The 18,444-nt window shown below is 32.6% G+C and overlaps 1 protein-coding gene across 9 annotated transcripts in view; it reads left to right on the top strand.

The window, feature by feature from the left end:
- Positions 1 to 1,770: 1,770 nt before the first annotated feature.
- LOC105220908 (potassium voltage-gated channel protein Shab) overlaps positions 1,771 to 18,444 on the top strand; it is a 199,976-nt gene continuing 183,302 nt past the window's right edge. For 2 of the 9 annotated variants that reach the window (XM_054228686.1, XM_054228685.1), the window contains exons 1-2: positions 1,772 to 2,395; positions 17,855 to 18,218. The gene's annotated coding sequence lies outside the window, so the exon portion shown is untranslated. Of the gene's footprint in view, positions 2,396 to 17,854; positions 18,219 to 18,444 lie in introns of all 9 variants that reach the window. The other 7 variants (XM_054228691.1, XM_054228687.1, XM_054228690.1 and 4 more) reach the window with 6 other exon arrangements.

The raw sequence follows: 18,444 nt of genomic DNA, 5'->3' as shown, positions 1-18,444 counted from the left end.
ATTAGACTTCGTTCCATAGACGGATCAATGTTCATAAAGAAATCGCAGAGCTCATTTGCCATTCTTAAACCTTCACTCAGATTTTTCAAATTGAATGTCACGTTTCCAGTGCTTATTGAAGCCTCTTCTTCAATAGGTTGTGTTCAGTTCCATGTGAGCCCCTTTTTAATGGAAATATTACCAAAAGGTCAAAAATATTGCGAAAGTAGTGGAATATTAAAAATTTTCTTGTAATAAGATCTATTTTACTTTATTATTAGGCCATTCGACAAGAATATTGGGTTGGATACCTATTGGAATAATTTTATTATTATGTATGTGCTAATTAGATCCGCGAATAAAAAAATTTTTAGTCGCGAATATAGAAATTGGGTCTAATTTTTTTAATCCGCGAATAGTGAAAACGCGAATAAAGGATGCGCGAATAAGGAGCTTTTACTGTATATGAAATTCAGGAAAATTAAAAATACACCGTTAATGAGACTATATTACATAATAGCCTTTTCACACAGAAGCAAATTGATCAATTAACCGGCCTTTGCTCGATTAAAACCCTGATTAAGATCGATTTACCATACAAAATAAAAATCAACATTAATTTCTAATTGAATTTTAATAGACTTGAAAATTAAATGAAACTCTGCAACATAGACGGGCGATATACATACTTTCTTTGTCTACGATTGGCTGAATTTTTTGATAAAAGAAGCTACGGTCGCTGTCGCTGCTAAAAATAGCAATCAGCTGATGAAACTTACCAAGTTCTTACCAAAAGCAAAAACAAAAACATATAACAGCTGATCGATTATCGAGTAGCGGGCAGTGTGAAAGGCAAAAACTGATTTCTCAATCAAAATTTTAATTGATCAATTAATTTGGCTGTGTGAAAAGGCTATAAGGGAATGAAATGAGAAGGTTTTCTATTTAAAGTTTTAAGAGGTTACATGGGTTTCGTGGATTAAAAAAAATAATTTTTCGAGCCAATAGCTTATTAATTTCTACAACTCGCAAGAATATTATTTTTAAGTCGATCCAAATAATAGTTTCGAAGATACAGCCCTTGGAAGATGTGCCAAAATCGTATTTATATTCCGATTTACCACATATTTGATTAAATAAACTCAAATGTCATTCTTAAACCACTGTATCTAATGTGGTAAGGCCACAAGAACAAAGCGCTTAGTGCTGATAGCAGGAACGACGAACTAATTTCCATCGGAGCATAGACACACACACACACAACAAATAATGGCACACAAACGAGTGAGCCAGGTGTGGAAAAGCAGCGAAAGTGGGAGAAACGAAAATGAAAACAATCGGAAATTATGCGCTCCGCTTTCCCAACGCGCTAACACAACAAAACTAGAATGGGGAAAAAGCAGAAGAAATGCACAAATTAAATAATAAACTCAAGAGCAAAACGAAATGAACAAAAATAAGCAAAAAGGCGAAAGGTGTAAAGGGAAAAATTATTACAAACACAACAAACAAACCAAAGCAAATGACTGTGACAATGAAAAAAGCCGAAAAATGGCAAAGCTTGCAGAGAGATAACGCTTCTGGCGTGAAGAGTGGAGAGCGTAACGCCACTTGAGGCAATCTGAAGAGAGCGAGAGCAACAGTGACGCAGAGCATGAGAGAACGTGAATTTTCACTACGCAGGAAACGCCGAGCCGTTTTCCACGCAGCGAGAACTTGAGCAAACGCGAAGGTTAGCGAGAGAGTCGCTATGCGAACAAAAGCACTGTACATTCGTCATTAGTTCGTCCATTCGGATTCGGCTGTGTGTGTTTGCTTGGAAAACTTATGACGACCGTGCGCTGTCAACGGTTTAGTGGAGTAACGGCCACAGCTGCAAACGGACGTCGGTAGAGCTCAGTTGCGTACGTTGAAAGTATTGGGGTGCTCCCATAATCAAGGGAAGGCAAGCAAATGAAAAAAAAATTAAATTGTAAAAAAATCGGAAAAATATAGATTTTTGTATTTTGTGTTGAGAAAAGCAAAAAAGAATGAAATAAGCAGGAAAAAGTGTTGTTGCCTTGAAAAATGAAAATTGGCTGAAAAGCGCAATGCAAAAAAAATAAATAAATTAAAAAAAGCAGCATTTTAGCTCGTTGAAAATTTCAAGAAAAGTAAAGAAAAGTGCGTGTGTGTGTATATGTGTGACACAGTGTATATATGAAGAAATATACATATAAGTATATATGTATATATACTAAGGGCAGTGAAAATAATTTCGTGCATTAATACATATACTGCTGCTGTTTGAAAAAAAGCATATACTTCTAGCAGTTGCAGGTGGCAGCGCAGTAAAGTAATAACAATTTCTTCGAGTGAAGAATTTTGCTAAACGTTTTTGCAGCAGAACTGGCCTGCAAGTGTCTATGCTGAAAAGGTAAAAATAACAAGTCAACAACTAATATGTAGCAGGCAAGCAAAGTGCAAAAGGCCTACTTCTTAACGATTGGCAGTGACAACGAAAAAAACCTGCTGTCTGACAAATGAAAAAGGGCGACGTTAGCGAATGTAAAATATTCGTGTGTTTGTGTGTGTATGAAGCATATTTTTTATTTCTCATTCATTCGACAGTTTCCTATTTCTGGTTAATTAAACAGTTTTTCTGTCTGGGTATTTAATGTTTAATTTTTGGTTAGTAAGCTACTTAATAAATATGTATTTATGTATATCGAATGAAGCTTCGAATCTATAGTATATGAAGAGCTGAGTGTCGTTATGTGAAAATGTTTTTTGAGCTATTTGGAATTTTTTTTTTGTATAACCACAACAAATCGTAAATACATTATAACAAACATATTTGTGGTGAAAATTAACATTTATGTCACAGCTGCTGTTTGGAAAAAAATCAAAATAAAAAAAAATATTTTCGAAATTAAAAATTGAATTAAAAAGAAATATTTTCTAAATTAAAAAATATGTTATAAAACAAAATATTTTATAAAAACAATAAATTTTATAAAAAGCAAAAAAAAATAAAATATTTTTTACCGTTTTTTTACTAATTAACAACAACAAATAGTACATTATAACAAGCATATTTGGGATGAAAATGAACATTTACGACACGGTTGCTGTTTAGAAAACAAATTATGAATAAAAAAAAACTTTTAAAGAAATATATTTTCTAAATTAAAAAATATGTTATTAAAAAAAATTAAAAATATTTGCTAAATAAAAAATATATATATTTCATAAAAATATTATATTTTATAAAAAAGGAAAAATAATATATTTTTATAAAAAAAAAATTGTCTGAATAAACAAAAAAATTGTAATAAAAGCAAAATATATTTCTTTAATTTTCTTAATAAAAATCAATTTTTTTCAAACTTTTTTTTCTTCAATTTTCAATTGTTCAATTCACAAATATAAAATGCTAAATATATATGCTAAATAAAAACATATCTATTTCATAAAAATATTATATTTTATAAAAAAGCAAAAAAAAATTAAAAAAAAAAATATTTTTATATAAAAAATATTTTCGAAACAAACAAAATTTAATAAAATCAAAATATACTTTTTAATGTTGTTAATAAAAATCAATTTTTTTCAAACTTTTTTTTTCAAAACTATTTTTTCTTCAATTTTCAACTGTTCAATTCGCAAATCTAAGACAGAAGAGCTCTTACTTAAACAACTGCAGTGTTAAAACCCAACAGAAAATCATGAAATGCCAACAAAATGACCTTTAATATATCCAATATTTTCTAAACTAAAAATGCTAATTAAAAAAAAAATATTTTCTAATTAAAAAATATTTTATATAAAATAAAATTAAAATATTTGCTAAATAAAAAATATCTATTTCAAAAAAATATTAGATTTTATAAAAAAAAAACTAAAAATAAAATATATATAAAAAAATAAAAATAAAATATTTTTTTTTATAAAAAAAAATAAATAAAATATTTTCTTAATAAACAAAAAAATTTTTACAAAATCAAAATATTTTTTTTTCATTTTCTTAACAAAAAGCAAATATTTTTTCCAAACTTTTTTTTTCAGAAACTAATTTTTTCAAATTTGAACTGTTTAATCAACAAAAATAAGACGTAAGAACTCTTACTTAAACCACTCAAGTATTAAAACCCACAAAAAATCCAACAAATTCCAACAAAATATCCTTTAATATATCCACTTTATCCGCCAAACATATGCAATGCTCAAAATTTTCTATACAAAAAAGGAGAAAATTTAGACGCATTGGAAAACAAAGCGAATGCATGAAAAAGCGAACGCGCGATCAATCAATAAAAGCAAATTAATAATTTCCAACCCTTCGAGACAAAAACGAAAAACAATAGCAACAACAACAACAACAGTTATGAATTTGACAAATACTACACGCAATGGAAGAGGCAAAAGAAACGACAGCGACATATGAATGACTCTAAGCGAAAGTGTGGCTGAATAAGTGGTAGCCGAGTACGAAGTATTTGGTAAACGAAGAAAAACAACAAAAACAAAAAAAAAATGAAACTGAAACTGAATGAATTGCTGCTCCTTTGGGAGCGCCAGGAATATAAATAAATAAATGAAATGTCGTAAAGAAAAAGGGCGAGCAAAAGCAAATATGTAATGCAGAAAGGACAGTTACGAAGTATAATATAAATATAAATATTTGTATGTATGCTTGGTAGAGCAATATATTGTTTGCCTGTTATAGGAAAAATACTCCTTATTCTTTAAAAATTTCAAAATTTGATATTTTTTTGCGCGGCACATTGTTTTCTTTTTCCTTTTGGTTAACTTAAACCGAATAAAATAATTCATAATTCCAGCGATGATCCTATACCCTGCCTCAAGCAGCTCAAAATATGTATTATTTAACTTTCTGAAAGGCAAATGTCAAAGGTTATTCACTTGCTGTAACGCGAATAATAATGCAATTTTCTACCACCAGAAGAACTTAAATTGATATCAGTACATTTAGTGAAGAAAACAAACACTTTAAGACTGTTAAACTATTATTTATTTACTGGCAAATATACCTGAAAGAACAGAGTTTTTAGTCAATGATTTCATAGGCATTACTCTATGGGCGTGCTGACTAACAAGGAGAAGGTTTTGGAAATTGTCTTCAGTTTTCACTTGTCCCAAATACTCTTGAGTTAGGCCTACGGCCCTTTCAGCAGCGTCATTGATAACAGGAAACGTTGTAAAAAATTCCTTCGCAATAATAAAACTTTTACATGAGGCCCACTCAATTGGATCAATTTCAACCTTCGGAAAATTTTGAGAGAGTTTGGACTTAGTAGCTCACAAAAACATTTTTCCAGAAAATTTGCAACATCCAGCTGAACGTCGGGAGGCATTTTTCTGGAGTGTTCTATATTCATCGTGAAGAGCGATAATTTTTTTCACCACGTAAGCTTTGTCACTAGTAGGAATTATTGCTGGTTCTCAAAACTCACAAACAGCATCTGAAGTCATCCGACTTGCTTCCGAAACACTGACACTTTCATTCCTTTCTTGCAGTTTATTAGACAAATACCACAGCACTTGCAGACGGGGTGGTAGTTTCGCTCCCAGTATCTCTTCCTCACTATGGTCAATAAGATATAAATGCTTCCTTATTTTAACACCACCCATCATGACACTTGAAGCCAGAAATCCTCAAAAAACACAACTTAGTTTACGAAGGATAAAGAAAACTTTAGACAAGTTAAAACCTGCCCTCAGTCAAAGGGGCTAGGCGCGCGAACGAAAAGAAATACTTTATTGACTCAAATCGCGGAGTATAATAGAAGTTGATGACGAACTACATATATTAGCTAAGTAAATGCAGTTGGGCATACAGCGGTATTTATTTTTATATTGCATATGAATTAAAAGGCAGATACATGAGAAAAATTACTTCTCTCAGATGCCAGACTGCCAAAGTTATAAAATATTGAAAAAACGTAAAACTTCGAGTGCCTTGAGGCAGGGTTTTCGTGTTTCCAACAGATTTGAAATTTTGTAGATTGATTCAACGTATCGAAAGAAAAAAAAAAATTGTGTTCCACATCGTAATTCTTAATATTGCATTTTAAGGGACACCCTAATACTCCTATAATAAAAAAATATAAGCAAATTTTTTTTAAATATTTTTTACTCACTTCTTGCAAACAACTAAGAAAAATGCTGTGCAAATATTTTGAAAAAAAGTTCTAGAATACATATCTACAAGACATAATAAATGTCAAATTTTTTCTGTAACTCATACGCAGTGTCATATCTCAACTATGGTAGGGGTTACTCATACGCACCTACCAACATTTGTCTGCTTTAGAGTTTGGAAAAAAATTAAATGTAATCTCATGCAGAGCCTTTAACACTTATTTCCGGTTTATTCGTAAGAAGAGCTCTCTTCTAACTTTAAATATTTCTAATTATTTTTTGGCATTTTTAAGATGGGTTTCAGTGGCTAAAAACAAGGGTATTTTCAAATTTTTTTTATATATGTATGTGTACAATCATTTATTTCATTTAAACAATTCAGCGCATAAAAGAGACATGTTCAAACCGTATTTTGTGAAATTTTTATTTAAAAATTCCGAAAATTCAGTCGTTGGCACCTCATGCTATATTAAAAAAAAAGGTTTTGCTGTGGACACCATAACTCATGATTGGTTTATCTAAAATCAATAAACCAAAAATATTTCGATAATACATGGATAGCTCAAGTTATTGAACCAAGGAAAAAAGAAAATATTGAAATTTGAATTTTTTACAGAATTTTAATTAAAAAAATCACTTTTATGGTCAAATTTTCGACATACATTGGCTCGAAAAAAATAGTTGTAATAAACATAAAAAAATACATCAATCATTAACTATAATAGATAATGTTGTTCCAAAGATGTGTGCAAACTTGGAACAAAATCGCTTCATTGCGAGCTCAGCATTCGGTAGCTCATCTTCTACAATTCGGAGCAAATAAATATTTTATACGATTCACCTTAACTACCCCAAAATCCAAATAAATACACAACCGTCAGTGCTGTCAACATCCAAGGGACCTTTTAGTTTCAATTTTCTGCCACTTTGTTAATTAGTTACGCACACATACTCCTACACATATTCCTCAGGCAACATATAGCATACACAACACCTTAAAATTTAATCATTTATTTTATAAATTAATATACGCCTAAGCAAAGGCGCTCGCTCATCTTTCATCTCAACTCAAATTTCCACACAATCTGCCTACCTGAGTTGTGTCTAAGGTCAGCATACGCATTATGAGGCTGTTACAAGACTATGTGTTTGTGAGGGCGGGCGAGTGTGCGGTGCAAGAGCTACTCATTTGTTTGCTGGCATTTTGAACTTGATAATGAGACTTGTCATTGTAGAGGAATTATGCTGGCCGTGTGTAGCATAATTGTGTTTACGATGTAGGCATTGCTGTAGACTATTTCAAGTACAGATGTAAGTAAATATAGATGAATGTATGTTTGTATGTATGTGTGCATCGATATTTTATGGCTTCTAAACATGATGCCATGGTTGTGATGCCATTACATTTGTATTTGAAAAAAAAAACAAAAATTGGCAGCATAACAAAATAACAATACATAGCGAGATTTAGCTGAATACATATACTAGGATGGGACCAATTTTTTGAAATTATTAAAAAAATTCTAAAAAAATTATGTTTTTTTTTTATTTAAAACAAAATTCAAAACAATTCTATTAAAATTTCAATATTTAAATTTTATTTCAAAATTAAAATTTGTTATTTAAAATGTTAATATCTTTTATTTCAAAATTTAAAATTTTTTATTTCAAAAATTTAAATTTTTTATTTAAAATTTTAAATTTTTTATTTAAAATTTTAAAATCTTTTTTTCCAAAATTTAAAATCTTTTTTTTCCAAAATTTAAATTTTTTTATTTCAAAACTTAAAACTTTTTATTTAAAATTTTAAAATCTTTTATTTCAAAATTTAAAACTTTTTATTTTAAAAAATAAAATTTTTAATTTCAAAATTTAAAATTTTTTATTTCAAAAATTAAAATTTTTTATTTCAGAAATTAAAACTTTTTATTTCAAAACTTAAAATCTTTTATTTCAGAAATTAAATCTTTATTTATTTTAATTTAAAATTTTTTATTTGAAAATTAATTTTTTTTTATTATATTATTATTATAAAAAAATATTCTGAAAATTTAATTTAAAAAAATATAAAAATAATTTTATATTACATTTTTTCAAAAAATTTCCAGAATTAAATATTTTATACTTTTCATGCATAATATTTCAATATTTAAATTTTATTTCAAAAATTAAAATTTTTTATTTCAAAATTTTTCGAAACCAAAAAAATTATAACCACCCACCCTATTGTTCTCATACACTTCTGCCAGTGTTCTTACCATCTGAGCGTCGCATCAGCGGCAATTCCAATAAATTTTGATTTTTCCTTCGTTTCACTCGTTAATGGCTTTTCCTCTATTTTCATATTCGACAAGCACACGCACCCACACATACACACCAGCACACACTCGCACTAATATACACATGTATTTCGTCCGGCTGTTTGTTCAGACGACCTATTAATAAAGTAAACTTGAGCTTCTTTGTGTGCATAAATATTTTTGTACGGGAAATTGCAGAAAATGTCAAATTTTATTGCAACAAACAATTTGACTTTTGTATTTATTATGTACATATGTTTGTAAGTAGGAAGTTTATACATAATTTCTTGGTTTGTTAGTTCACTCAGCCGTTCTGTCCGTTCGGTCTGTTCGTGTGGGTGACGTTCTAGCGTTGTTTATGTGAATGGTTTTGTGCCTATAAGTGTAGAGCGGATGACTTTTGCTATACTTTCGGCATAAAATAGCCTTGATATGTAAATATTCTTATTTTAATCCGTCAGCGTGTGGCAGTGGCAGCGTGGAAGAGCCGTAAAAATGGTATTATCTTCTAGAAATGGTTATTTTTATGTTTTGTTTTTGCTCTTGGTATTATACCAATCATTATAAAGTATTCTAATTTTAGTAAAAAATGCATGGAATTCTTTTATATTTTATTGTTTTTGTTGTTGTTTTTTTAAGTACGCAAGTGGAATTATAGTCTCATCTGGCATACAGAAAAACAATTGGTGGCAGTTTTTTATTGTTTCTATTCTTTTCCACACTTTCCGGTTATAAAAAAGTTCAATAAGTTCTATAATTTTCTTTTAAGCCAAAATATACAAATTTCTTTAATATTTTGCCGCAATAAGATCTCGAATATTCATAATTAAATGTAATTTATGTACATACATATTATTTCCGCATATTTCTCCAATATTATTCATGAAAAAAAATTAATTTCGACACTTCAACTCCTTATAGTTTTTCCACCGAGATCAGTTTTTTGAAGTATATTTTCATATATACTTCATATATATATATATATATATATATATATATTTGGAGTAGGAACCGGTTTAAGCGATTATAGCCGAATCCAGCAGAGCGCGCCACTCGTTCCTCCTATTTGCTTTTTGGCGCCAACTGGAAACACCAAGTGAAGCCAGGTCACTTTCCACTCGATCCTTCCATCAGAGTGGAGGTCGCTTTTCTTCCGCGGCTTCCTCCAGCGGGTACTGCATCGAATACTTTCTGAACTGGAGTGTTTTCTTCCATCCGTACAACATGACCTAGCCAGCGTAGCCGCTGTCTTTTTATTCGCTGAACTATGTCAATGTCGTCGTATAAATCGTACAGCTCATCGTTCCATCGTCTGCGGTATTCGCCGTTGCCAATGTTTAGAGGACCATAAATCTTGCGCAAAACCTTTCTCTCGAAAACCCCAAGAGTCGTCTGTTCGGATGTTGTCATCGTGCACGCTTCAGCGTTGCGTGAAGGAAATCATTCATTGTTTGCAAAATTCCAAGATTAAACTATTATTTGTATATATATAGTGGAATATACAGTGGAACTTCCATAACTCGAACTTCTATAAGTCGAAGATCTCCATAACTCGAACTCTTAAATTAGCAATAGAAGTAAAATTCCATACAAATTTTCTTCCATAAATCGAACTTTTCGACCAGGACATAATACAATATTTAAAATTTGACTATTTGATCGACAAATAAAACTGTAAAGAAATATATATTTTCCAGCTTTTTGAAAAATTGTATGTTTTAAGGAAAATTCTATAACTCGAAGTATCTAAGTTATTTTGTGGATTATTACGATTCGAGTTAGAGAAGTTCCACTGTATTAATAAAACCTTTTGAAACTACATTTCACCATTTGAAAACTATGGAACGATGTTCCTTAATCACTAGCCTCTAAATCATAAATAGCTTTAGAAAAACTTTCATCTGCATAAAAGTATTTCTCTACTCAAAATACCCTGAAAATTAAGACCCCTTAAGCAAATTTAGTTTCGATAAGCCATTCATTCAATCTTAAAATAAAGTTTTGGAACAAGCATCGCTGAAACACATCTCATTCAAAAAACCTTCCTTCATGAAAGATCTTTCAGCACTATTTGTACTTACAGGGAAACCTCTGCTAACGGACCTCTCTGCCACTATTGCACGTACATCTCCCTTGTGAGAAAATTTTTTCATGTACCAAGATCTATTTTTAGAACAAATAAACCTCTCTTAGTCGTACACCTCTCTTGGGCGCACAAAAATCGCTCGACGGTAAGAGACCGTCCAAGAAGATAATTTTTTTGATTAAAGTTTCCATACCTAATTTTCGTATAGTTCTTCAATTTAGGGCTCTCGTTACACCGTGTCTAATGTGATTTAGAATAATCATATTATATCCTGTATTAAGTCATAATTTAAAATCATTAATTATCAAGAGCCCGTTTGGACTCGAAAATAAAGCAATATTTCCTTCAGGTATTATCAGAACACTTGTCTGTATAACAAACTTAGGTCTCCAAGCCTGCGGTACTCTTAACCTGCTAAGCGATGAAGGTTGAATTACACTTCGAGTGATACAGAATATTAAGTTGATTGATTTTTTCTACTCCTTATAAAGGGGTTTTCAACAAGAGTGCTAAAAAATTGAAATTCTTTATTCATGTGAAAGAACATTCGATGACATTATGTATGGAACTGGATTTCTTTTGCATGCCCATCACGGGCACGCTTGCAACATTCCAGACTCTGAACCCAATTTTCTACGGTTTTCAAGCATAAATCGGCCATACTGCTTCAATTTCTTCAATCGTCGCTAGCTTGTTGGCATAGACTAGACGAAGCCCCACAGGAAATAGCCATACGTCGTCTAATCGCACGACCGATATGGCCAATTGACTGGTCCAAATCGATTGTGACATTCGCTGTGTGGCTTATGGGGCCGTCCTGTTGGTACCACATATTGCCCAAGTTCATATCATCAAATTCGGTGCAAAAATATTCGGTTATCATTGATCGGTAGCGATTTCCATTCGCAGTAACGAACCAGTATTGATTATCACGGAAGAAGTACTATAAACCGCTCCAAACTGTAATTTTTTCAGGATGCAATGGTGATTCATGAAGTATGTGTGGATGACTGCCTGACCAATAACGCATATTTTGCTTATTGACGAAGCCATTCAGTCAGAAATGAGCCCCATCGTATGGCGAAGCGCTCTTAAAGTTGAGGCTACTGACCACGAATTTCGATAGTAAAACCTTACTGAAGTAAAATTTAAAAAAGTATGGAAAAATATAATGTCTTTTGCTTTTACTTACTTTTGTAGCTTCCCTATTGAAAAACTCTTTGTTTATCTAGTGATTCAGAAATGTATACTGTTCCTAAGCTTATTATCTCTGGGTGGATTTCCCGAATCGTATGGGTCTGGTGGTGAACGAGGACAAGACGAAATATCTCCTGTCATCAAACAAACAGTCAGCGCATTCGCGTCTTGGCTCCCACGTCACTGTTGACAGTCATAACTTTGAGGTTGTAGATAGTTTCGTCCACCTGGGAACCAGCATTAACAGCAATAACAATGTCAGCCTGGAAATCCAGCGCAGAATCACTCTTGCCAACAGGTGTTACTATGGACTAAGTAGGCAATTGAAAAGTAAAGTCCTCTCTCGACGAACAAAAACCAAACTCTACAAGTCCCTCATCATTTCCGTCCTACTTTACGGTGCAGAAGCGTGGACGATGTCAACATCCGATTAGACGGCACTAGGAGTTTTCGAGAGAAAGGTTTTGCGGAAGATTTATGGTCCCTTAAACATTGGCAATAGCTAATACCGCAGACGATGGAACGATGAGCTGTATGTGTTATTCGACGACATAGACATAGTCCAGCGAATAAAAAAACAGCGGCTACGCTGGTTAGGACATGTTGTCTGAATGGATGAAAGTGATCCAGCTCTGAAAGTATTCGATGCAGTAAACGCTGGTGGAAGCCGAGGAAGAGGGAGACCTCCACTCCGATGGAAGGACCTGGTGGAGAGGGACCTGGCTCCGCTTGGTATAACCAATTGGCGCCAAACGGCCGGAAGGAGGGATACGTGGCGCGCTGTTTTGGTTTCGGCTATAACCGCGTAAGCGGTGTCTACACCAGTCAAGAAGAAGAAGGATTTCCCGAATTTTTAATGGTTTCTATTCTTTTTTTTAAATTTTCATACTTTAGCAGAATTTCGCATTGCTTCACCTTTATGTTTCTTCTACGATTATGCTGATATTTGGGATCTGATATAAAGAAAAAATTATCCATCGATTAGGGATATTAAATATTCCTATACAATATATTGATATAGTCATGAAAGGTTCATAGAAAAAGTGCTTTACAGCAATTTCCCATTCTTATAAATTGATATTTTGTATGGATAAATCTAACAAATGTTTTTGGCTATTTAATAAATATATTTACTATTTATTTCTTTAAATATTTTGGTTTGTTCCAGTACTCAAAAGTTCTCTTTTCTTTATTTAAAACGCCACGCTGTGAAATCACTTGATTGAAATTGCCATTTTGCATTCAATAATTGGCAATAATTAAAACAATTTGTTCACTTAATTGTTGAACAAAAACAGTTAAATTTTCGTGCAACAACTTTTACACTTACACACAGACGAAAAACCAGAAACGCAAGCAAAGTATGCAGTAAATGAATGTCAATTACTACAAAAAGGAATTCGAACTATTCGTGCGCAGTGAAAGGCGCTCAAAGGCAGCAGCTCAACAGCAGCAAAAGTGGCTGGAAAAAACACCAAGTTGTTTGTGAAAAAATGAAGAAAAAGCAGTGAAATTGAGTTGCGACGTGCGTGCGACAACACAAAACAACAACGAAAACGAATTCAAATGGCAAAGGACATGCCCGGTTGAGGAGCGTACAGAAACACAGGCACAGCCACACACTCGGTAGAAGAGAGTTATTTGAAGTTAATACGAGTAGCTGGAAAACGACGCAAATGTTGATACTTAAAAGAGAGCGCGGCTCTTTTCATACCTTTAGTGCGACAAAAGAGTAACTGTAAGTTTTCACATTTGTTGAAGGCTTATCCTGCTACAGGAATTTTATCACTTATTAGCTCTGCATAACTTAACGGCATTTTATGCGCTCTCTGTTATTGCGCTCGCGCTCTCACTCGCTCAATCTCTCTCTCTCTCTCTCTCTCTCTCTCTCTTTTACTCTGCAACAATTTATGCACTCGGTCATTGCCTCGTTTTGTGCTCGGCTGTGAGCTTTGCTTGGAAGCTATGTCTTTTTGGCTGAAAGAATGGTCAGTTCGCAGGAACACGTCAGTGCGTCGGGTATTGTTTGTCAGTTAAGTTTGACAGCGCGTTGGTTAAGTGAAACGTTTTGTCACTGCTACCAAAAAAAAAATATACACACACAGTATGGAAAAAAAATATATATGTAATTGAAGTAATTATTCGTGTGCTGAAGGGCAAGTGAAAAGTGAGATTTAAAAAATAAAGTGAATTTATATTTTAAAGTTTTCTTCGCTGAAACTGCTTAACAGTTAGCTAGCAAAGTGCTGGAATCCTTCAAACTAACCTCAACCTATAAAACTCGTTTTCATTTTGTTGTTGTTTTTTCTTTGTGTGTAATTTTTGTTGTCGCTTTGCTGCGCAGTTGAGCAGCTCTTAGCTGTTTACACGACGAACTCCGCGTGGGGGAGTACTTGTGTACCGTTAACTTTCCAGGACTTACTGCAGCACTGCTGTATGTGTTTGTGTGTCTATATATATAGATTTCTTGAATGAATTCTGGAATTGTTGCTGCTGACCTTACTCGCTGGTTACTCACCAACAAACAACTTCCATTTGCAGTATGTTTTCTGTTAACGCAGAAACTTTGGTCTTCACTTTACTATCTACCAAAAAAAAAATATACACAATTTTCAAACACACACATACATATAGACACTTCCCTGTAACACGTTTTCTTTGGAAGCGCAGCTATAGAAACTTAGGCGTGTTCGAATTAGGGAGCAGACCTCACATACGCACAAGTTGTCTGCGCTGAAGTACACTGACAAGACAAGGGCGCACAAACTCATCATATAAACACATACAAACAACTAGATTAGTTATATATTTCTTATTGTATTCAAAAAAAAAACAACAACACCAAATCATGTATTGTAATCGCTTAAAATTTACATAATGTAAATGTCTAGTTGAATGACAGCATTAAGTTGGGCAGGAGGTCGCTGTCGTCGGTGTATGTGGTTTCTGTTTCTGTTTCTGTTTACAATATCTCTCTTGTAGTTCGTATAATCACGTACATCCATGTGGCTACTTTCATTGTCAAGTTTAGGAAGTCTTCTCTCATGCGATTGTATGTTCCCAAATGTGAGCGACAGTGATTTGTGGTTTTTGTTTCTTTCCAAATAATTTATTGCAAAATGTTGTTTGGAAAATGAAAAATTGAAGAAAAAACAAACGCTAAATGGCATAATTATTAATGGCGCCATACCACCTGTGAATAAATGGATACATATGTATTTCTCCAGTATGAAAATTTCGTAATTATTTTACACCGACAAAAACAAGGTGGCGATGGCACGGCCTTAAAGCAGACTATGTTGAGAGATTGGTAGGAATTGTGTAGCTTTTTAGAGCAAGTGTGGTGGTAATTGAAAATGTTTAAGGCATTGAACAGAAATTTATTTAAATAAATTATAATTGAACATATTTTTGTTTTTGACTACCAACTCAAAGTTTTTTTTTTTTCAAAATTATTTATAAAAAAAAATAAGCATATAAATAAAATATGAGTTTATTCAGATTAATATGCAAAAGATTATATTTTATTCATGTAATCAAATCTTTAATAATTTATTATTTATTTTCTCGAAATCTACTTTCTTATCAAAAATGTCTTTATGGATGAAAGCAACAACAATGAGCAATAATTTCAAATACAAGAATATAGAGTATTAAATCGTATCCAAAAACAATCAATTATCTGCTTGTGCCACTCTGCTAGATTTATACCAGTTGACTGTTCGTTTCACTACTACCCAAGTACTGATAGAGATACGTTTCATTTCTAAAAACTTTGCTGAAGTTCAAGTAATTTTAGTATATTGAATTAATATGAAATAGGTTTCTTTTATAATTGACCGCCGAAAATGTCGTATAACAAGAAAAAACGTTAACTTCGGCTGTACCGAAGCTAATATACCCTTCACAGGTGCATTTCTTTTAGTAACTACTTATGTGTTTAAGCAAATCTAAAGACGTAAGAAAAAGTAAGTAAAAAAAAAGAAAACATTTTACTAATTATTTTTAGCCGGGTTGTTTGCTAGAAACATTAAGGTTATATAGTTAACCGATCTAAACAATTTCTTAGGAGATTATATTATTACCTTAAGCAGTAATCCTTGTCAAATTTCGTGAAGATACCACGTCAAATGCTTAAATTTTGAAAATTTTCCATACAAGCCATTGATTCCGATCGTTCAGTTTGTATGGCAGCTATAGTGAACCGATCTGAACAATTTTTTCGGAGATTAAATTATTTCTATGGGCAATAACTCACACCAAATTTCGTGAAGATATGTAGTAAAATGCGGAAGTTTTCCATACAAGCCCTTGATTCCGATCGTTCAGTTTGTATGGTAGCTATATGATATAGTGGTCCGATATCGGCAGTTCCAACAAATGAGCAGCTTCTTGAAGAGAAAATAACATCTGCAAAATTTCAAAACGATATCTTAAAAACTGATGGACTAGTTCGTATATATACAAACAGACAGACGGGCATGGCTAAATCGACTCAGTTCGACATACTGATCATTTATATATATACTTTATAGGGTCTCCGACGCTTCCTTCTGGGTGTTACAAACTTCGTGTCAAACTTAATATACCCTGTTCAGGGTATAAAAAGTTTAAATGAAGGAAACTGCTACCACAGAGGCGGTCAGTCACTTCCAAAAGGTCTGTTAAAACATATTTCTTCTGCTGTGGAATAATTGAGACGATTACATTAGATTTTTGTAAGCATAAAGAGTTGTCGTGATTGATGAGTGGATGAGACAAGACAGGTCTTAATATTGACTAAAGCGGGATTATCCGTATAGACTTTAGGCTTTACAAATCCCACAGGAAAAAGATTAACGGTGTTATATCACACGATCTTGATGGCTAATCGACCGACCTAAAACGTGAAATTATCTGCTCACCGAAGTGTTCTCTCAATAAATCCATTGTTAGATGCGATATGTGGGAAGTGGCGCCGTCTTGTTGAAACCAAATTTCGCCGAGATGACAGGTTCATTTCATTCATTTCAGGCATCAAATAGTCGGTTATAAGGCGCGATAACAGTCGCCATTAACGGTTTCGTTTTCAACGAAAATCAAATCTTTTTTGAATAAATATGGACCGATGTTGATGGATCACTAACCCATGGTCTATTCGGTCGAATATTATCTAATAATGTATGCCGAGTCTCAAGATGAGTGATGGTGTTGCGAATAGTAAATAAATAAATTAAAAAAAAAAAATACCTCTGCTTGGATCATCCGATATTAATCTCATCCTATAGGCTTATCTATTGAGGTCTATGACTTTTAACTTATTGTGATTTATTTTTATGACATCGTTGGAAGAATTATTCTTCCTGCTTTATACTCCAACCGTGAAAAAAAAGTATGTTTAAGGCTGTTGTTGGTTTTGCGTCGTCCCAAGCGATCGGATAGTTCACGGAATATTGTCCTTATACAATTGTTTTTGGTCAACCAAAAAAAAAATCTATCGAGAGGTTTTTTATTCCTTCTAAGGCCAATACAATGACTTCCCAACATTATATTCTTCGTCCGTTCTATGCCGTTGCATATAGTATTTGCTAACTTTTAATTTCTCGTGCTTTGAAAATTTTCTACGAAATTTTAAGCACTTATACTCTCATCAATATTGTAATTTCACTTTGAGCCAACACTGTCGCATTGGAAATTTCTAATTTATATGCAAAAGCGCTTGCCAAGTTTATTTTTGGGAAATCATTATCTTACCAATTCTTATGATATTATATACTTATCCTTTTTGTCTTCAGCTCAACGCAACGCAACTCAACGCTATTGACTTTTATATTTGTTTGGCGTGTGTTGTACTATGTAAATTTCAGCCTTTATCACCTCCGCAGCGGACTGTTGAAAGTAGATATTGAAGACTTAGACACACACACACACTTTACTTCCGCCTCCTTCGTTTGCTGGTGGTTGTTGTGGCTGGCAATTGTGGCAATAATTATTATAATTTCCTTTCGTTCTTTTTATTTTCATTTTTATTTCGCACATTTCGTCCTTTTGTTGGGTTTAAACTTCGCAAGTGTGATTAAATTACAAGCGTTCGCTGCATTTTAAATAGCATTAATTTATGTATATTTATGCTTTACTATTTGTTTTTTTTTCTCTTTTCTACTTGCAGCAATGGCGAAATAAATGTGCTGGAAATGTGGCTATGCAAATAAGCGTATAAGTGAGATTTAATGTCGAAATTTTTACATAATTGGCTTTCGGCTAATCTGCTGATTCAAATTAAAAAAAGAGAAGAAGAAGAAGTGAAGCATTGTCTTAAAATGTGTTGAGGATTAATAACGGAAAATATATATACAACAAAGAGTCAAATATATATAACACATATATATATATATAAATATATTCATAAATACCCTGCTTTTCAACTACGCTATTAACCTGCTACTTCGTAACAAAAACAAAAAACTAAAGCTTCGCGTGACCAAATACTCATTGAACAAGCTGATTATATGTGTATAATTGAGTGGCGAAAGGTGAGTGAACTATTATTGTTTTAATTTAAATCGATTTAAATAGTATTTATTTTATTTTTTAATACAAATAATAATTCAGACTTAGAAAAAATAATTATTTTTGATTGGGGTTGATTATAAATTGGGGTTGATTTTAGGACAGATGAAGTCTTCTGATTTAGTTCCAACATTCACCGTTTTGTTCAATAATATGCTCTATTTTTGAAGGTGGTTTCTAAATGCCCCT

The sequence above is a fragment of the Zeugodacus cucurbitae genome, chromosome 4 (assembly GCF_028554725.1).
Source record: "Zeugodacus cucurbitae isolate PBARC_wt_2022May chromosome 4, idZeuCucr1.2, whole genome shotgun sequence".
Lineage (NCBI taxonomy): Eukaryota > Metazoa > Arthropoda > Insecta > Diptera > Tephritidae > Zeugodacus > Zeugodacus cucurbitae.
The sequence above is the reverse complement of the archived record's forward strand: the minus strand, read 5'-3'. Positions and strand labels throughout refer to the sequence as shown.